General features: G+C 44.3%; 1 protein-coding gene across 6 annotated transcripts in view; it reads right to left on the bottom strand.

Moving 5' to 3' along the window:
• Positions 1 to 22405, bottom strand: part of MYO9B (myosin IXB) — a 201472-nt gene that overhangs the window by 123264 nt on the left and 55803 nt on the right. The gene's annotated exons all lie outside the window — the stretch shown is intronic.

The raw sequence follows: 22405 nt of genomic DNA, 5'->3' as shown, positions 1-22405 counted from the left end.
CTGTGACAACATCTCGTGAGATTTTGGGTACTTGTCAGGAAAATGGTGACCTCACCCCTTGGTTTTTTTTCACATTTATGCCATTTACAATAGGGAGGAGGCCTAATATATTAAATATAACTCAAATATTACTCCAAATCTGCTAATAAAAACTCACTCACCTGCATTATCTGCTACATCATATAATTTACGTCACTAATACACTTGCTTAGGAAAGTGGAATTTGATTAAAAACACATGAACATTGGAAAACTATTTTTTTTTTTTTAATGGCACCATTCAATTTGATAGTTGAGGGATGCAACACGTTTAAGAAAGAAAAAACTGTATACAATATTGTATAGATAATAATCATTATTTTACTGCCAGCACTAACACACAAAAGTCAAGCGCAGCTACTAAAAGAAACCTACAGACTGATCTTGTAGGGTTTATGCTACAAGAATGCGTGAGTCAGGGCTCTGCAGAGACTGGTGAGGTCATTGAAAGCTCTGGAATCTTATGACAAACCAATCTCCCCAAGCTCTGGGAGATGAAGCTTGCTAGAACACTGTTATACATGTTTGTTGAATAGTCTATTTCATGACCAAGGAAGGTACATTAACAGAACGATATATAAATAGCCTTTGTCTACCTATTTCAGGGATCAGCTTCAAAATGTAGAGTTTACAGAGTGGTAACCCTGATGCCAAGTGTAAATTTCTGCACAGAAAAAATATGCGCGCGATACCAGTGTTGTGTGAACAGCGCAATTGTTTTCTTTGTGCCTTTGCAGAACACATGCAGAAAAACTCACGTCCATTTTTATTTTTACACTGTTCATTCAAGTTTGGTCAGCTCCCAATCTGTTCCTTACAGACTCAGTGGCAAGGGGGGCCATAGAGAACGCAGGAGCGCCACCCCCTCTCGCTCTTGCACCGCCACTGAAAGTCAATACATTGATTCATGCAATGGATGAATCTATGTATTACCACTGCCGCTCACTATTCAGATGGCCGGCCCCCTGGTGAGCGCCGGCCATCTGAATAACGGCAGCTGGTTGGCTTTGAAAATACGGTAACTATCAACGGCTCCGATAGGCTTTAATCGGAAAGCCTGAGGGCTGTAAATCGGCTTCCAAATAGTTAACCAGGGGACGCACGAGGTGTGCATTCCCTAGTTAACACTGACAGGCGTCTCAGCCAATCAGGTTCACCGGTTTTGGTAACAGGTAACCCGATTCGCTAAAGCGACATCGAGTGCGGGACTACTTCGAGGGATCGTGGAGGAAGATCCGAGGATCGCTGACCAAGAAAGGCAAGTGCCAATCTGTTGGCATTTTAGGGGCAAACTGGCAGCAATTGATGGGCACAGTGGCTGCGTATGGCACGGCACAGTGAGGCTGCAGTCGATGGGCACGGTGAGGCTGCAGTGTTTTTTTTTTTTCGTTTGTTTGCGTCCCCCAAAAATTTTGACCACCAGCCGCCACTGCATAGACTCCATCATATCCCATACTACTACACTATTAAAATCGGGTATGGTAGGTAGGGTGTGTGCAGCTATTAATCCACTGTCTATTGCTTAACAGCCATATGGCAGGAAGTCAAGCAGTCTGCCTGATAAAGCATCATCTGTCTACAAAAGAGCCTGCTTCAAACATTGAACAGTTTTGAGCCATTGGATTCAACTTCACATTTTTGATGTTCTTGCCATTAGTCGAGTTGGTTTAGGAATGATGCTACAGTCGCAAAAGTTAGGAAGATCCTACAATATAGTATCCAATGATACCCAGGAAGGATCTTTTATTTTGGTGACAAGAAATGGCCAATTCCTCACAGCTTCTATTTTTTAATCTGGGTTTAGCTTGTAGGTCTCAGATACCAGGCCTCTTCTAACCCTATGCCAATTTTTCTATTTGGGTTTGCCTATACCTAGAGGAATTTGGGATAGCCTGTGCTTTAGGGAGGCGACTTTTCAAGTCTGTGCTAAAAATAACTACATCATCTACAAAAGCCGCTGCAAAGTATTGAGGAGGTCTAAAAATTTCAGCCATCATGCTCTGGAATATAGCAGGAGCTCCTTGAAGGGAATTTGAGTAAATGTAATAAAAACTGCCGAGTTGCAGAGACCATCCTTTCTTTTGCTTCCTTTGTCAGAGAAACTTACCAATATCTCCTTGAGATCAAGGAGACCCAACCTCACAATCTGGTTATTATCCAAACTTTGACATCTCGTTCAGCCACCTGGCTTAGGAACAGACTATAGGGCAGTGATGGCGAACCTTGGCACCCCAGATGTTTTGGAACTACATTTCCCATGATGTTCATGCACTCTGCAGTGTAGTTGAGCATCATGGGAAATGTAGTTCCAAAACATCTGGGGTACCAAGGTTCGCCATCAATGCTATAGGGCTACACCACTCATCTGACAAAGCCATTTGGTACGCCAAAATCACCTTTGGGAACCCTGTGTGGGTAAAATGTGCAATAGCTCTTTGGCAATGGTTTAAAGGAGGCGTTTAAGAGTTTTGATTTGCTGCCAGATACTTCTAGCTGTTTATCCTGTTTATGCTCTTTGTCTTGTGCCTATATCCTGAAAAACTGCTGTGTATTTTAGTAGCTGGTGTTTGGATGCGTTGTGTTTCACTGCTAAAAAGGAGCTACAGTCTGAAAAATAAAAAGGCAGCAGCCACAAATACTGTAGCTGCTGACTTAATATAAGGACACTTACCTTTCATGGTGTCCAGCACTAATTTTTCACTAGGCTTTGGGTCCCTAGCACGGCATCTTAACTATGGGAAACCGGCTGTGAAGCTTTGCAACTTCACAATGCGCATACGAGAGCCGCACTGCAGAAACTAAAGGCTGGAATTAAAGCAAAAGGTGGTTCAACAAAATACTGACACAAGGGGGTGATCGTTTTTCCAACTCAGTGATTCTGTTTTTGATCCCCCCCCCCCCCCCCCCCCCCGACATGTTGATGTCACAACTTTCATTGAGTAAATACAGCTGGATAAAACAAAAACGGTCTTAATTTCAGGCTGCAAAGCACCAAAATGTGAATATTTTATTTTAGAAGGGGGTCATTCTTTTCTATACCCACTGTATGTAAAAAAAAAAAAAAAAAAAATACACGACAGGCTGATTGTACCCAAGTCGATGGATGGATCGACTTGGGTACAACCAGCTTGCCCATAGATGGATGAATCTTAAGTGGTCCCTGCTAAACTGGCCGAGATTCAATCCATCTATGGCCAGCTGAACTTGGGCTGCCCGTCATGAAAAATATGACGTATGACATAGGAGTGGAAAGGTCGGTCTGCAAACTAAGCCAGTATTTATGCACACACAGAGTATATAAATATAATTGACCATTTCTAAAATTTTAAATGGCACATTTAAGAGGGCAATTTACACTAAATGCGGTGACAGGTGTTTAATTGCATGGTAACAATTGTTTCCTATGTGTCAAATTCACACCTTAACACAGCTTGCTGCATTTTATCGCAGCACACAGACCCAAGTCTTCTGCAAAATCAGGCAGTGCGCCATCAGACATAGCAGTGAATGTTGTGCAAGTGTTGTACACCTCAAATAAAGCTTGTAAAAGCTTCGGTGCAGTGTGCTGATTTGTGCACCACACTGCCCTCTAGCCAGCTGGCAATGCAAAGTGGCCGAATCGTTGAATCGATCCATCTGCTCTACGATTCAAATGAGGGCATGTATGACTTCTACCCTAGGCCCCATTCACACGGACGGATGGTTCAGGTCCGCCTGTCAGTTTTGACGGCGGACCTGAACGGCCGATCAATGCATCCCTATGGAGCATCGGATGTCAGCGGAGACATGTCTGCTGACATCCGACCCTATCCGATCCGCTAAAAACAGACGTATAGGGGGCACGTCCCCATCAGTCCATGCGGATCGGATCAAGTAAGATCTGATGAAAACGGACATGCGGAGTCCGCCTCGTGTGAATTAGGCCTTAGTGTTTAATTAATTGTTTAAAGTGGTTATAAAGGCTTTTTTTCTTAAAAAAATTAATAGGTTATACTCATTTTCTCTGTGCAATGTTATTGCACAGAGCTGTCCTGAACCTCCTTCTGGGGTTCCCCTGCCAGTGCTCTTAGTTCCTCCTCTTCTGTGTCTGCCCCTATAGCAAACCGCTTGTTATGGTTATGGCTTGTTATGGTTGATCCAAAGACAGGGGGCAATACTGCTACTTGGACATCATTTACCTAATGCAGGGAATGCATCAAGGTATAAAATGTCCTGGCTTTTGAAACACTTTAATGCTTCCAAATATCATTGAACTGCAATGGTATTTAAGAACCCTGCTTTAGAACAGCTTTAGCTCTAGGCACCATATGAATGGTAAAATGGGTCAATCTGAAGACAAGCCACAACAGGACATCATAAAACACAAGGTAATAAGTAGTATTAAAGTATATGTAAACCCTCACCTTGTAAAAATAGCTCAATACGTTTAACCCTTTCATGCCCAAGCCTATTTCTGACATTTGGTGTTTACAAGTTAAAATCTATATTTTTTGCTAGAAAATTACTTCGAACCCCCAAACATTATATATAATTTTTAGAAAAGAATCTAGAGAATAAAATGGCGATTGTTGCAATATTTTATGTCACACGATATTTGTGCAGCAGTGTTTTAAAAAGCAACTTTTTGGGGAAAAGACACTTAAATGAATTAATAAAAAAAAACGAAACAGTAAAAAGTTAACACAATTTTTTTGTATAATGTGAAAGATGATGTTACGCCGAGTAAATAGATACCAAACATGTCACGCTTTAAAATTGCACGCACTCGTGGAATAGCGACAAACTAAGTCACCTAAAAATCTCCATAGGTGACGCTTTAATTTTTATACGGTTACAGGTTAGAGTTACAGAGGAGGTCTGGTACTAGAATTATTGCTCTCGCTCTGACGCGATACCTCACATGTGTGATTTGAGCACCGTTTACATATGCGGGCGTGACTTTCGTATGCGTTTTGTCTGCTGCGCAAGCTCGCGGGGACGGGGGCGCTTTAAAAAATGTTTTCTTATTTATTTTTATATTATTACATTGTGTTATTTTTTTATTTGATTATTTTTATTGCCGTCACAAGGAATGTAAAAATCCCTTGTGAAAGTAAGGTATTAGTAGGTGGTGACAGGTACTCTTTATGGAGTAATCGGGGGTCTAAAAAAACCTCCAATCCCTCCTTTGCACTTCAAAGTATTCAGATCGCCAAAAACTGCGATTCTGAATACTGTATATTTTTTTTAAATCCGGCGACATTGGCAGCCAAGTAAACCGGAAGTGACTTTGTGACGTCGCTTTCGGTTGTTATCCCTGGAAAGCCGACCACTGGCTCTAAAAACCAGAATGATGCATGCAGCTGCGGGCATCATCCCGGTATAACCCCCTAAAGCCGAGGCCGCATATAAGCGAACGCTCGGCGGGAAGGGGTTCAAATAGAAATGAAAAAGGCAAAAACGTGTGTGTGTGTATTACACATACATACACACACTCACCGGCCACTTTATTAGGTACACCTTGCTAGTACTGGGTTGGACCCCCTTTTGCCTTCAGAACTGCCTTAAAGCGGAGGTCCACACGATTTTTTTTTTTAAAGCCAGCAGCAACAAATACTGCAGCTGCCGACTTAAAAAAAATTGACGCTTACCTGTCCAGTACGCCCGTGATGTCAGCAGACGAGGCTGAGCAATCGCTCGGTCCTAGGCTGCTTCTGCCGCCATCCACGGTGAGGGAATCAGGAAGTGAAGCTGCCCGATTCCCTACTGCGCATGCGCGAGTATCGCGGTGCACCGTCACTGGTCCCCGCGCTCTCCTGGGAACAGGAGACAGCAAAGGGGGGGTGGGGTGACGTGAAGAGGCTGGACTCCCACGATAGTCAGAACCCGGAAGTTGGGGGCAAATTGGGGGCTGAGCCCTCTGGGCTCTTCCAGGGTTAAATTGGGAGGTCAGGCATAGCTTGGATTTCATTTCGCTCTTCACTGAGGACACACACAGCTGTGGAGATTGCCTGCTGTGTCTCATTACTTTTATACTTGCGATATTCACCATACTCAGGTACTTACTATATCCACCTTACTATATTTAGGCACACCTGCATTCCTTAGACTGCATTCACACCTGAGCGTAGCGTTTTTGGTCGTTTTTTCCGGCACGCGTATTCATGCGTATTTGCATACAGCGTCGTCCAACGTTTTTGTACTTCAACGTTTTTTATTTTAGCCAATAGGAAAAATTATCATCATCTTTTCATCACTTGTTGCTATGTTTGTAGATTTTTTTGCCTGGGTGAAATGTTCTATTGATTAAAGCGCCAAAACGCCCGTAGAAACGCTCGTTGTCGCGTTAGACGCTTGAATCGAGCGTTTACATCACTTTCTATGGGAAATACAAACGCTCAAAAAAGCCCAAACCGCCCAATTCGTGCGACAAAAAAGGGTCCGGAACTTGTTCGGCGTCAGGCGTTTTGGAGTGGAGATGTGAACCATCTCCATAGAGAATAATGTATTTTTTTCCCCTCTAGCGTTTTGGAGCGTCACGCTTCAGGCAACAAAACGCTCTGGTGTGAATGGGGCCTTACACAGCTCATTTCTTGAGAACTCATTACTTTTTTGTTTTGCGTTTTGTTTTTTGATATCACAGATTCCTCCACACAACCAAAGTTCACCCCTTTTTCCTCTCTCTCTCATCTCGTCAAATTGCTAGTACCCCTTTGCCATCCTATGTTTTCCATCATCTCCAGGTCCCTACAATCTTTGACCCAGGCCCTTTACTGAGATACATACATCTTTATGCCAATACTCATTGATTTTACTTTACTTACCATTTCCAATACCCGATAAACACATTTATAGCTTATACTCTTTATAGAAAAACAAGGTTTCTAGGGATACATCACCATACACACTTTTACAGTTCACCTCTTTCCTATCTTGTCATCTGCTAGTATCCCTCTGTTATCGTAAGTTTCTAAGCATCTCCATGTCCCTACCATCTTTGGCCCAGGCCTTTCATTCATATATATTCTTATGCCATACTTATTGATTCTACTTTACTACTTTAGATGCCTGACAAACATACTTGTGTTCACAGCCTATACTATGTATGGACCAACAAGGTCTCTATGGATACATCACTACATCTATGCCATGCCTGCTCTCCGTTTGGCCCCTGGTGGGTTCCCCTTCTGACTCCGCCCCCTCAGCGCCCGGGTGAGGCACCTGCTGCTGCCGTCTTGGGGCCGCACACCTGTAGCCATGGTCAAGCTCAGTGGCGAGTATGGGGACCCACAACCCCTTCTACCATGTGCCCTTACAACCAATACTGTGCTATATATTTTTTTTTTTTCCATCCTAGGTACAGTGTTGCACACCCCTGAAGAGCGAGCTGGATCTCGCAAACCTAGTCGGGTAGTATGATGCCCGTGTACTCTGACCATTACTACATTTATGTACCAATATTTCTCATTTATGTATCTTTTTAATTGGCAAATGTTGGTGTTATCTATGCATGTAAACAATTTTACTTGAATAAACTATATACTGCAATGAACTACTCTTACTGACGGAAACAGTACCCACCCAGGTATCTGCACCCCCCCCTCCCCCCTGAAAGGTGCCAAATGTGAAACCGGAGGGGGGGGGGGGATCCAAAAAGCAGAGGTTCACCATTTGTGTAAACCTCCGCTTTAAAGTGATTGTAAAGTCTATTTTTTTTATAGTTTAAAAATATCAAATAGGTTATACTTATCTGCCCTGTCATGTAGTGAATTTGCACAGAGCAGCTCAGATCCCCCTCTTCTCGGGTCAATCTTCAGTGCTTCTGGCCCCTCCCTCCTGTTGATTTCCCTCACAGCAAGCAGCTTGCTAAGGGGGCACCCGACCTGAGCCGCAGCTCTGTTTATTCAGACACAAAACTGCAGCCCAGCCCAACTTCTCTCCTCATTGACCCACTGACAGCAGTGGGAGCATATGGTGCTGCGCTGCTGTCTCAGCCAATGAGACGGGGAGTCCCAGGCTGCTGAGACACTGCTGCAACATCACTGGGTCTAGAAAGATCTCAGGTAAGTGTTAGAGGGGCTACTACACACAGAAGGCTTTTTATCTTAATGCATAAAATGAATTAAGATAAGAAACCTTCTGACTTTACAATCACTTTAATCCTTAGAAGCACAGATTCAACAAGGTGTTAAAAACCATTCCTCAGAGATTTTGGTCCATATTGATATGCAGATTTGTGGGCTGCACAGCCATGATGTGAATCTGCCGTTCCACCACATCCCAAAAGTGCTCTTTTGGATTGAGATCTGGTGACTGTGGAGGCCATTGGAGTACAGTGAACTCCTTGTCAAATTCAAGAAACCAGTATGAGTTAATTTGAGCTTTGTGACATGGTGCATTAGCCTGCTGGAAGTAGCCATCAGAAGATGGGTACACTGGAGTCATAAAGGGATGGACATGGTCAGCAATAATATTTAGGTAGGCTGTGGTGTTTAACCACTTCCCGACGGCCGTACGACTTTGTACGGCCGCAGGGTGGCTCTACTTCTCTGGGAGGCCGTGTTTTTACGGCCGCCCCTTTTCGCGTTCCCCGCGCGCGCTCCCGAGCGCGCAGCGGGGAACTGCTGTGCTGGCCGTGTCCCTTGGACACAGCCAGTCACAGATCGCCGTGAACGGCCAATCGGAGCGGCCGTTTCCTAGGCGATCTGTGCGGCCAATGAGAGACGATCTCATATGTTTACATATAAGATCATCTCTCATTCCCGGCTCTCGCAGACAGCGGTGCTGTCAGGGGAGAGAGGAGACGGATCTGTGTCTCTTGTACATAGAGACACAGATCGGTCACCCCCCCCCAGTCACCCCCCTTCCCCCACAGTTAGAACACACCCAGGATACACATTTAACCCCTTCCTCACCCCCTAGTGTTAACCCCTTCCCTGCCAGTCACATTTATACAGTAATTAGTGCATATTTATAGCACTGATTGCAGTATAAATGTGAATGGCGCCAAAAATGTGTCAAAAGTGTCCGATGTGTCCGCCATAACGTCGCAGTCCCAATAAAAATCGCAGATCGCCGCCATTTCTAGTAAAAAAAAAATTTTATACAGTAATTAGTGCATATTTATAGCACTGATTGCAGTATAAATGTGAATGGCGCCAAAAATGTGTCAAAAGTGTCCGATGTGTCCGCCATAACGTCGCAGTCCCAATAAAAATCGCAGATCGCCGCCATTTCTAGTAAAAAAAAAAAAAAAAAATAATAATAATTCTGTCCCTTATTTTGTAGGCGCTATAACTTTTGCGCAAACCAGTCGCTTATTGCGATTTTTTTTTTTTTTTTACTAAAAATATGTAGATGACGTATCGGCCTAGACTGAGGATAAAAAAAAAAACGTAAAAAAAAAAAATTGAGCTATTATAGCAACAAGTAAAAATGTTTTTTTTTTTTTCAAAATTGACGCTCTATTTTTGTTTATAGCGCAAAAAATAAAAACCGCAGAGGTGATCAAATACCACCAAAAGAAAGCTCTATTTGTGGGGAAAAAAGGACGTTAATTTTGTTTGGGAGCCACGTCGCACGACCGCGCAATTGTCAGTTAAAGCGACGCAGTGCCGAATCGCAAAAAGTCCTCTGGTCAGGAAGGGGTTTAAGTGCCCAGTAAGGAAGTGGTTAAACGATGCTTAGTTGGTACTGTGGGGCCCAAAGTATGCCAAGAAAATATTCCCCACACCATTACACCACCACCAGCCTGAACCGTTGATACAAGGCAGGATGGATCCATGCTTTCATGTTGTTTACACCAAATTCTGACTACCATCAGAATGTCGCAGCTGAAATCGACTCAGACCAGGCAATGTTTTTCCAATCTTCTATTGTCCAATTTTGGTGAGCCTTTGCCAATTGTAGCCTCAGTTTCCTGTACTTATGTGACAAGAGTGGCACCTGGTGTGGACTGCTCTGCTCTCCGCCTCCTCTCCGACCGCTCTCTGCGACCGCTCTCCGCCCCCTCTGCAACCCTTCTCCGCCGGCTCTCAGAGGGTTAAAAGAAAAAGAAAAAAGTATCGGTAAAGCATCGGGAGCATTTGCGCGAGTACAAGTACTCGCGCAAATGCTCAGTATCGGTATCGGAACAACCCTAATTACCCTCCCTTGTTTTTTTTATTGTTCTCAGCTGCATAAGAATCTTAGAGAACTAGGGGGTGAGAAACAGCAGTACACCAATCTTTCCAGTAAATGGCTGTGTGGGGAAGGCGTGTCAGGAAAAGTCTGATCATTGGAGGAGAGCAGGCCGAGTTTCCAGCACACGATGAGTAACCTTGGATGTATGTTTTGCAGTGTTAAAAGAAATAAAATATTTGTTGATACATCTGCAGCTTTTCACATTTCAAGCAAAGATCAGCCAATGAGTCATATGGATATAGAACTATTACACACTTTAACCCAGGCTTTATTGAAGGCAGAAAATTTGTGCAATTAAAACTTAAAAAAAAAAAACCTGCTAGCTAGCTCGAATGTCTGAAAAGCAAAATATGTAGTTTTCAAAGAATGCAAGAATAGCCGAGGCCAGTTTTTGCTGAACAGACAGTGGTTTTTCATAACATATAATTGGGATACAGCACAGCACAAATGGTACTGGCAGTTTGTAATCTGTGGGTGTGCCCAGTCCAGAATATCATAAAGGGTGTGAGTGTGGGACCTCTAGAAGTTCCTTTGTTACACTTGCCTGTATTTATGTTTCTACATCATCATAAGTGACCAGATTTAACCAGAAACAAAAATTAAAAATTGAAATGTATGGGGTATTAAAACCAAAAAAAAAAAACACATACAATAGCTTGTCGTTTTAGGCCTCGTACACACGACCGTATCTCCGCTGGACCGGTTCCAGCGGTGATTCCTCCTCCGGATTTGGATCTGATGGCGTGTACACACCATCGGATCAAAATCCGTGCGGAATTCCTCCGCGGTGACGCGCCGTCGCCGCGACGATGACGCGGCAACGTGCGCGACGCTGGAAGGTACGTACTTCCACGCATGCGTCGAATCATTACGACGCATGCGAGGGAGGGGAGCGGACGGATTGATCCGGTGAGTCTGTACAGACCACCGGATCAATCCGCTGGTCCCGATTCAAGCGGATAGATTTCTTAGCATGCTAAGAAATTTCTATCCGCTTGAAATGGACCGGCCGGACGAATCTCCGCAGATAAATATCCGCTAGGCCGTACAGACGACCGGATTTGTCTGCTGGAACTGATCCGCGGATAGATCCGGTCATGTACGGGGCCTTAGATGTGATGCATTAGTTTTCTTTTTTTGGCTTTTCATCTGATGTGCCCCGTAAGTCAGTTTTTTTTGCAGAATAAGCTCTCCTGTAAATATAGAAAAGTTTGAGTGTTGAGACAAACCATTTACCATTGATTGGGGAGGTGTTACAATGATCTACTTTCATTTATTTAAAACCTTTGTGCTTTTCATTTAGAGGGGTAGAGCAACATATGTATTTTTAAGTTTCTTTTTATTATCATGTATTCAGATCAGGGTGGATTTGGATTTTAATCAACTTGATTTAAATCATAATTTTTCAAGAGCAACTGTCATTTCTGTCCCACAGCAGATACTCCTCTGACCTTCTGACCTGCTGTTGACTCACAGTCTCATTCACTTTAATGGACAGCTGGTGATGTGGCAGTGACACATCAAGGTGAAGCTGCAGAAGGCGAGTGGATGTCTGCGAACAGGCGCTGCCATGATGGCTCTGAAATGACAGGTGCTCTTTAAATGCAACGACTTATTCTTGCCGGTAGTTAAAATCTTTAATATCTGCAAATAAAATGAAGATTTCCTATTTAGAATAATAAGCTGTTGGGTTAGTAAAACAGTGATATCAGAACCGATTCAATCATACAGTTTGTAATGTACATAGGTTTGCAAAACAATGGGATAAAAGGAATATTCCTGAACTTCGTTTTAGCTTTTGTTACTGTGAAATTGTGTGAATGCATCAATGCAGTGCAATTGCATTGCATTTATTGAATGAGTTTGCCAAAAACATAAATATTGCAGAATATACAGCCTCATGCCACATAACCAAGCTCCATTTCATGCTGAATAAACTAAATTATTTTTTAAATTAGATTATGACTCCAAAAGCATTTTATTAAAATAATTTTGATAAAAATCTAAGAAAACTATATAAAAAAAAAAATAAAAAATAAAAAAATTTATTTTGTAAAAACAAAAACAAATCATTGATTTATATCCCCCCCCCCCCCCCCCCGATTCAGATCATTTTGTGTAATTTCCCACAGTATTAAACAGTTTATATCTAGCAGAATGTTTTATTTGGTATAACATTTCACAAGTTATACACACACACATAGTACTGCACGTGTATGGGTGTCATCAGGCCCTAACACATATCACAGTGTGCCCTTGTGAAAGCATTCTCAAATGTGAAGAATACAGAGGGAGACCAAAAAAGACCCAACCCCCCTTTTCCCATCTTTAGACTACCTGCACCCTTTGTTTTTATGATAAAATCTTTCCAATAATGGGAATTACTAGGTAATCCAGCAGTTCCTGGTGACTGAGATCAGCAGGCTCATACAGCCTCTGGCAGTGTTGCCGTCACAGTTCGTATGCTTCCCGTTTAGCCAAGTACTACAGGTAAGGGCAACTATACATGGATCAAAATCTGTCCGGTTCCTGCTGAATTTAAATTTATTTAAGGGCAGGTTGGTTGTATAGAAATTGATCTACTTCTGTACAACCAGCCTGACTGGTCTTTCATGAATGATCAGCATCACTGGCTATAATCAGCAGCACTGATCAGTGCATTCTGAAGGCGGGGAAGACTCTCCATCATCAGAATATAATAGCACATCAAATGTGTGGATGGGGGAAAAGCAAGTATTTTTTTCATTCATTCAGACAAAAAAAAATAAAAAAATCATGTCCAGCTTAAGTCATGCAATAATATACATATTTTACTTACTAGGTCATGTGACCACTTTTTACTGCAGAGTGGCTGGGGTCAGGGCAGAGCTAAACCACAGCGTTACAAAAGTGGAATTTTAGTCAGAAAATAAAGTCCTGCTAGATCACATATCTATACCTGCAAATGGGACCAGCCTATGTAAAAAACATTAAAAAGAAAAGTGTCTATAAATGTGTAAAATCCATTAATACACAGTTTCACCCTGCTCTGCACATGCTCAGTTGCTCTCCAATTTTAGGCACTGTCGAGTTTGTAAAGGCCAATCTGCAGACAGCCTTAAAGCTGAATTAAACCCTGCTATCCTTTACAGCCAAAGAAACGGCTTCTGTTTGATCTGCAACTGTCACAGTGCTTCACTGTCAGCCATGGATTCGCTCACATGCGCAGAAGAACGGCGCTATCGCGCGTACCTATGCAGCGCATGCGTGGTCCGGCGGCATGAAGGGTGCGTGGACGCGCGCACGGGAACGCGCACGGGCACACACGCACGCGGCTCCTTTGGAGGAGCCATGTCTTCTCCTCACGCTAGGCAGAAAAAAACTGGGGCTGTATGATGCAGAGAGAGGGATGTACCCGGGGGAACCCCCCCCCCCCCTGGGAGGTGCTATACTGAAGTGTTTTTAACACTTGAAGTGCTGTTTTTTCTGCCTAGTCATCTCCTGAAAGGAAGGTAGATAACCCTAAGGTCAATTGCTGCTGTGTCCGTCCATGAACGGAAGAGAAAAATAGTTTTTACTTTTATTTTTTGCCTTATGACAATATCATGGATTAATGCATGAACTTTGTGTTGATATTACGGTCACTCTTTGGGATTTTTTTTCTTATGATAAGAGCACCTTTATACAGCGTGAAACAATTGACCTTGCGCTACCAGAAAGTACCATTTGTTTTTTTTACTCTTCTGTTCATTATCGTCTTTTCATTTAAATTGATGGTGGCAGCATATGCAAAGTTAAAGCGATTCTAAAACCTAAACATTTACCTTAATGCATTCCTTGCGTTAGGGGTAAAAAATATTTAGGCATCAGTTTTGGCCCCTACCCCTCTTTTACTTATTCGAGCCCTTCATTTGATCCAGTGCTGTGCAGCTCTTCTCTCCCCTCACTTCTGTGTCGCATTGGCCTTACTGGAGAACCGGGAGCCATTGGCTCCCATTGCTGTCAATTGAAGCCAATGACGAGGGAGCGGGGTGGTAGGGCCGAGTCCCACTGTCCGTCTCAATGAGCACAGCAGCGAGACTCAGGAGCGAGCACACACACAAGTGCCCCATGGGAAACGGCTTAGCATTGGGGCACTGGACAGAGAGAAGGGACCAGGAGAAGAGGAAATTACATCACCGGAGGGGCGGCAATTGAGATCAAGGGGCTGCCTATACCATTGAGAGTCTTGATCCCGATTGCCATCCCTTCCAGTGATATCACTTCCGCAGTCCACGCTGGTTAGTGTGAACATCTCCAAACTGTGGGGCATCCCAGCCTTTCGACCACCTGTGGAGTCTGCAGGACAGCAGGGGAACGCGAGACTGACCACATACTGATGAGCATGAACCTTGTGCAATAAATGCAGACAGACAATCTACTACTACACTTAGGGGCCCTTTCGCCTTCTCTATATGTTTTACAGAATCTCTGGACAAACTCCAAGGATGGCTGCCTTCACTTTGTAGAGAATCTTAAAACATTTACATTGCTTTCCAAGTGAACAAGCCTGTACAGCGACATCGATTTATCTACATCCCTGATGTGCTTCTTCAGCCTTTTATACAAGTACAGTTATCTGCCAGAAAGATAAATAGGGCAACCTATAAAACTGTTGTTACTTTCAGAATCCTTGCCGGTGATCTGCCCATATGGTTCCCCCCCTTGACTGCGCAGGCGCAATCTGAGCCAACGGAAATCAAGGAACCTGATCAGCTGTAGCAACAGGTCCAGGGTGATGTGGAATTTGCTGTAAGTGGCCAGTCGGCCTCACATCCTCGTTTTCCGCTCGGACAGCTCGCTGCGCTCGCTCGGCCTCCTGGCTTTTTTTTATTTTTTTTTTAAACATCCTCCAATCCACGGGGATGGCAAGGAATGAGCCTGGATGCCTGAAAAACAGGTTTGGCGATTTCCATGGGCTTCGTCTGCACCTGCGCAGTCAAGCAGGGAACCAAATCGATAGGGGAACTAGCTCGACAAGACACCAGGACTTTGTCAATTCCTACTCTCAGAATTCCTGCCAAGACTTCCAGAATCTCTGCCAGTGCTTCCAATGGTACTTGCAGAATTCCTGACAAGACTTACAATGGTTGTAATAAATGACATTACAATGGTACAATGTAATTAAATAAAATTACAATGGTACTTGCAGAATCTCAGGCATGACTTCCCGAGTTCCCTGAAATGACACTGGGCTTGTTTTCCTTACCAAAATGGTATTTGAATTGATATCTTTTTTTGTTTGTTTAGTTTAATCATACATGTTAAACTTACCTGCTTTGTGCAGTGGTTTTGCATAGACCAGTCCAGATCCTCCTCTTCTCGAGTTCGCCACCGGCACTCCTGGCCCCTCCCTCATGCCAAGTGCCCCCACAGCTAGCAGGTTGCTATGGGGCACCGCAGCCAAGCCACTGCTCTGTGTGTCCATTCAGACACAAAGACGGTTTGGCCTGGCCCGCTCTCTCTCCTCATTGGCTGACTGACAGCAGCGGAAGCCAATGGCCTAGTTGAGCTGCTGTCTTAGTTAAAGAGGTGGGAGAGACCCAGGCAGCCGAGGCTCTCATTCAACACTGCTGGATCTAGATGGGGCTCAGATAAGTAATGGGGGGGGGGGGGCTAGAATGCATGAAGATAAAAAACCTGCCCTTTAAAAACCCTTTAAAATATTGAAATTGGTTCAAAGGAGAAAAAGGTCTTCTGTCTAACTACACGCAGTAATGCGAGGCTTTCTCCCTGGCGTGGAGAAAGCCTCTTGAGTGGGCAAGCAGGAGGGTCAGGACGCCCTCTACTTTGCAGATAGAGAAAGGAGCTGTGTGTTAGTGGGCGTCCTGACACTCCTGCTCGCCCCCTCCCCCCTCAAGAGGCTTTCTCCACACCAGGGAGAAAGCCTTGCATTACTGTGTGGAGTTACAGACAGAAGAACAGGAAGCAAGGATTTCTCAGAAGAAATAAGGACATTTAAAAGCAAAATCGAAGGATGAGGTAAGTGAAGGAGGATCGTACTAAGGTAAAGGAAGCTTTTTAGGGAATTTTTTTTTTTTTACCTTTACAGCCCCTTTAGGCTCCAGCTTTTGAAGTGGCTAGTGCTGTCTTAAAGCGGATGTGCCACGGGAAAATAATATTAAAAGCCAGCAGCTACAAATACTGCAGCTGCTGACTTTTAATATTAGGACACTTACCTGTCCTGGAGTCCAGCGCCGATCGCAGCAGAGCACGAGCGATAGCTCGTCTCTCTGCTGCTCCCCCCGCCATCCACGCTCAGGGAACCAGGAAGTGAAGCGCTGCGGCTTCACTGCCCGGTTCCCTACGGCGCATGCGCGAGTCGCGCCGCGCCAGCCGATTAGCTCCCGCTGTGTGCTGGGAGCCGAGTGTTCCCAGCACACAACGGGCGACAGACGGGATGTGACGGAATGCCCGTCTTTTGCCCGTAGCGTCTGTCCGGAAGTGGGTGCAAATACCTGTCTTTAGACAGGTATCTGCACCCCCTCCCCCCTGAAAGGTGTCAAATGTGACACCGGAGGGGGGGAGGGTTCCGATCAGCGGGACTCCACTTTAGGGTGGAGAACCGCTTTAATGCCAGTTCTCCTTAACGCAAAATCTCAATGACTATTTTCTTGCCTGCCACCTCCCCCTTGCAAACCCAGCCTGGAAAAACGATAAGTAGATATGCGCTACTCAACGTATAGATTTCAAACTCAAAAAAAAATTATAAAAATTAATCACGATTTAATAGTATAATATATAGTGTTAATAATTAAATGAAATAAAGCTGCCAAAAACTCCTATAGTGTCACCAACACCATCAGTCATATGTATAAATAGTAACGGAGCGGCGCTAAATGAAACACCAATAATTATTAAACATAATATAAATACATGACAAAAAAAACAAAAGAAAAACAAACACACACAATGAAAAATCATAGAAGTCCAGTGCAAAAAAAAGCGTACAAACACCAATGATGTACACAGTCCTTCTTACATGGAATGGCGAGTGCGTGAAGTGTCCCGATGTCAGCAATCATACATTTGTATTGAATCACGAAGAGAGCAAATTTCAGCACCATGTGCAATGGCTGCTCACCTCAACTTCAAAGGTAATTTGCATCTAACTGCTGGAGCAATCTCCATATGATGCAATCAGTCATGGATCATCACACATGAAACAAGGAAAACAACTCCACATAGTGTAGCATTAAAGCAGAGTTTCGTCAATTTATATATTTTTTTTATATACAAATACTGCAGCTGCTGACTTTTAAAATAAGAACACTTACCCGTTCATGGCGCCTGCGATGTCAGCACCCGAAGCCGATCTCTCCCTCGACTCTCGGGTGCAGCCACCGACATCTTTGGTTCCCTACTGTGCATGCGCGACTCGCACGGAGCGATTCCACTGGTACCTGCTGTCTTCTGGGACCCGCGTGTATCCCAGAAGACAGCGGGGGCTGGGCGCCGGATGTGGCGTAGATAGCTGCAGGTTGACTCGGCTATCTACGCCTGGAAGTAGGAGGAAAATGCCTGTATTAAACAGGTATTTGCTCCCCCCTGAAAGGTGCGAAATGCGACACAGGAGAAGGGGGGAATCAGAAAAGCGCAAGTTCCATTTTTGGGTGGAACTCTGCTTTAAGCAGTACATTTTAAACAATAAGGCAGACTTCGTTAAAACAAATGAATTTGCGAATGCTAAAACGACCATGGGGTCACACATCAGCATGACGCTGGTTAATGGAGAACATGTGGTTTTGTCCGTAGCCAGAAGAGTAGTCACCCAGCTCTTCCCAACGCGTTGCTTTAGCCCCTATTCACACCTAGGTGTTTTGTCGCCTGTAGTGTGACGCTGCTGCCGCCCCGAGACGCCGGAGGGATGATTTAACATTGCCCTCTATGGAGATGGTTCACATCTCCACGCCGAACGCCTGCCGCCTGAAAAAAAGTCCCGGACCTTTTTTTCAGGCAGCTTTCGGCGTTCGGCATAGGAGATGGGAACCATCTCCATAGAGGGACAATCTAGGGGCACATCTAGGCGGACAATCGCGGCGTTTTGTCGCCGCAAATCGCGGTACAAAATGCCGCTATTTGTCGCCGCAATTCGCGGGACAAAACGCCGCGATTTTGTCTGCCTAGATGTGAATGCAGCCTTACTGTCACATAACTTTATCAAGGGTTACCAAATTCATTATTTTAACTGTATGATGGATTACATCATATGGAGATTGCTCCAGCAGTTAGATGCACATTACCTTTGGAGTGTAGGTGAGCACCCATTGCACATGGTGGTGGAGTTTGCTCTCTCTTCGCGATTCAACACAAATGTATGATTGCTGACACTGGGATCTTTCTGTCAAGTACTCACCAATCCATTTAAGGACTATTTCATTGGTGTTTATTTATACACTTTATTTGCAGTGGACTTATGATTTTTCAGTTTCTTATTAAAATTTTTTTTTTTTAATGTCATGTATTTAAATGTTATTATGTTGAACGATTATTGCCGTCGTTTGATTTAGTGCCACTCCATTATTATTTATACAAACTCATCCTGGAGCTGTCCCTTGGGTTATGCTTATTGGACCCAAATTATGTCTAGGTTGGCCTGGGCGTTGCAACTATCACTGGCTCTGGACCCATTGTTTGGCTATTGGGCATCTTTGATTCCCCCCATATTTCAAAACGCGCTAAACTGCTGATGTTTTACACATCCTACTATGCCAGAAGGGAAATTTTCCTGAAAAAAACTTTCCACCACACCCTCCTACAATGATTGGTGTTCAGCTTTTAGATCTGCACTCACCTATACCAACTTGCATATACGAACAGAGGCTGCCCAACAAAATATGATAACAACTGAAATCCAGCAAAGCAGACCAGATTTTAACAACCCCCCCCCCCCCTTCCATTATATGCCTCAAAACTAGGGTTGCCACCTCATCCCTTTAAAACAGAACACATATGAATTACACAGGTTCTGAGGCCAATTTAATTTAGATAAGGCTCCACTTGAGTTCAATAACCACCTTAATCAGCCACAAAACCTGTGTAATTCATATGTGTTCTGTTTTAAAGGGATGAGGTGGCAACCCTACTCAAAACCCTTTCCATCAAGATCGTATACATTAGCATCCCCCCCCCCCCCATTTGATTTTGGTCACCGATTTCTACTTTGTGAGGCTCATGCAAATTCTACATCTGTAACTGTGCTGCATCAATATGAGGTATTTGACAGCTACAGTTTAAAAAAAAAATTTCTTCACTGTTAAAGAAACAGCATCAACGTGCATTATGATTTGTATTGGCAGTCAATGCACCGTGCATTGTAATGAATATGTGCAAAAACACGTTGACACAAGTTTCCATGTAGTTTGATTCACTCCAATGGGAGGCATATTAGGTAAAAATGCTTGGTGTGAATCAGAAATGAATGCAGGTGGAACTCGTTATTTAGGTACCGGTATATCCACTGACAAAACATTAGCCAGAAAATAGATGATTTGATGAAACATAGTCTAGAAGAAACAAGTAAAGGCTCGGATTTGCATAGGATTGTCATTGCCCTTAGGATAGTATTTTCATGATCATGAAAATAAGTCATAAAATGACACAGAGTTCAATTTTCACTAGTGATGTATTCTGCAGCAGTGTAAAATGTTAATGAAAATTGTGTGCAAGACAAAACTATGCGGCACCAGCAACAGAGAATTAAAAAGGAAACGTGTGGGAATATACATACCAACCTGTTGCAGCATTGGTCCAGTGATGCAAGCTGTCTCAAAGCCCATGAATCACGTGACTGATGATTGCTCAGTTCTCAAGTCTGCTTTAAGTGTGTGCAGTGACGGTCAGTCACTTACTGCTCTGTGCCATTCCCCCCAGCTCTCACTGGAGCAGCGAGCAGGAGAGGGGGAGTGGGAGCAGCTGGCTCAGACTCTGTGGCACACTTTGACCATACTACTCTTTTAATAGTGAAAATAGAAGAATGTGTGTGGTGTTTCAGCCAAGACTGATATCTTCCTGCCCATAAGTAGCCCTACTAACAGAAACAACAATGCACACCTCTTTGTGTAGAACTAGAGTTACTAGGAAACACATAGGACAGATTTCATGTATTACACCTGTTCCCTTAAAAAAGGACTAAAGCTTGGTACACACTATGAATGAAAAACTATCAGCTTCAGTTGGAGCCACTGTACCAAAAATGCAAAGTTAGTACAGCGATTTCCCCTGCTGAGCTGTTGTGTTCTGACAGGGAGACCACCCCTCAACCCCTGGCAGAACACTCTGATCAATGCTCTCTGCCATTTACTGAGAGCACTGACCAGGAGTCGGTTTTCCAGCATGCTCGTCCGACAGAAGCCATCCAGCTTCTGTTGAACAGGGGGACATACACACGAGCCGAATGTCAGACAGGTAACCAAAATAAAATACCCGGGCATACAGGTGACCAACTCTGTCACAGAGTTCACCAGTTTAAACTTTTTGACTTTGATACAAGTTTCAAAGTCTAGATTTAAGGCTCCATTCACATCTTGGCGTTCTGAATCACAGTCGGAATTTGTCACTTCTAATGGCACCCCAATTGCGGCGCGATTTTGCCACCATTTGCCGGGCAACAAACATGGTTAAATTACGTAAACAGAATCACGGAATGCCTGTACAAGAACTTTTTGGGGCGACAGGCGTCCCATGATTCTACCGTGATTGTTGCCCGACAAATAGCAGCAAAATCGGCCCGCGATGGGGGGTGTCATTGGAAGGGACGGGTATCGCACAGGCATCTTGCGATTTTCTGCCATTTCAACTCGCGGGCAGAATCGGGGGGAGACTGCCTGCGATTCAGAATGCCAAGATGTGAACAGAGCCTTAAGCCTGGAGGTCTTTACCCCCCATCTCTCATTGAAAAAATAAGAATTGTTGTACTCACCGTAAAATCCTTTTCTCGGTCGTCCATGGACGGACACAGCTCCCTAAATCTTGACAAGTGGGTTATGTTCCTGTTCACAGGAGAGGACTAGGCAGAAACATGTTAAAGTAACATGTATTTAATCTAACAGAGTTGAACAGCCCAGCCCAGGGGGCGGTCCCTCCAGACATAACCCTCCTCCCTGCAGTATGCAGCCTCAGTTCATAACAAGCAGTACAACGCTAAAAAGGAGGGGTGGGTGCTGTGTCCGTCCATGGACGAAAAGGATTTTACGGTAAGTACAAAAAAAAAAAATCCTATTTTCTCTTATCGTCCATGGACGGACACAGCTCCTTAACCACTTGAGACCCGCGCTATAGACAAAAGACGTCCACAAAGACCCGCGCGCGCCACTGGGGGGCACGCAGCGGGTAAACACTGTCCCGGCGCATCGCTGAAGGGCCGATGCGTGTACCTGGCGGCCGCGATGTCCGCCGGGTACACGCGATCGGCGGGAACACAGCAGGGACGTGGAGCTCTGTGTGTAAACACAGAGCTCCACGTGCTGTCAGAGGAGAGGAGACGATCTGTGTCCCTTGTACATAGGGACACAACATCGGTCACCTCCCCCAGTCACCCCCCCACACAGTTAGAACACACCCAGGATACACATTTAACCCCTTCCTCACCCCCTAGTGTTAACCCCTTCCCTGCCAGTCACATTTATACAGTAATTAGTGCATTTTCATAGCACGGATCGCTGTATAAATGTGAATGGTTCCAAATTTGTGTCAAAAGTGTTCGATATGTCCGCCGCAATATCGCAGTCCCAATAAAAATCACAGATCGCTGCCATTACTAGAAAAAAAAAAAAATCAGAATTATGTTCCCCATTTTGTAGGCGCTATAACTTTTGCGCAAACCAGTCGCTTATTGCGAAAAGGACAACAATTTTGTTTGGGAGCCACGTCGCACGACTGCGCAAATGTCAGTTAAAGCGACGCAGTGCCGGAAGCTGAAATTTCGCCTGGGCACGAAGGGGGTTTATGTGCTGTAGCAGAGCGTCCCATAGAGAGCCTGGGAAAGTCCTGTTCGGGGTTTACACCTCTCCCAGGCTCCTCTCTTATACGTTCAGGGAGCTCTGATCCAGGATCCACTACAGGTGTTGGCCCTCTCCCCCAGGCCAATTTAAGCTCACCTGAGCAAACAGCCTTTGCTCTGTCCTGGGAAACACAGAATAGTGTTGGTCTGTGAGAGCAAGGAGGTTGGTAAAAAAAACTGTTAAGCA

This window comes from Rana temporaria, chromosome 1 (assembly GCF_905171775.1).
Source record: "Rana temporaria chromosome 1, aRanTem1.1, whole genome shotgun sequence".
In the NCBI taxonomy this organism is placed as follows: domain Eukaryota; kingdom Metazoa; phylum Chordata; class Amphibia; order Anura; family Ranidae; genus Rana; species Rana temporaria.
Note: the sequence above shows the minus strand (reverse complement) of the source record. Positions and strands in the feature narration are given on the sequence as shown.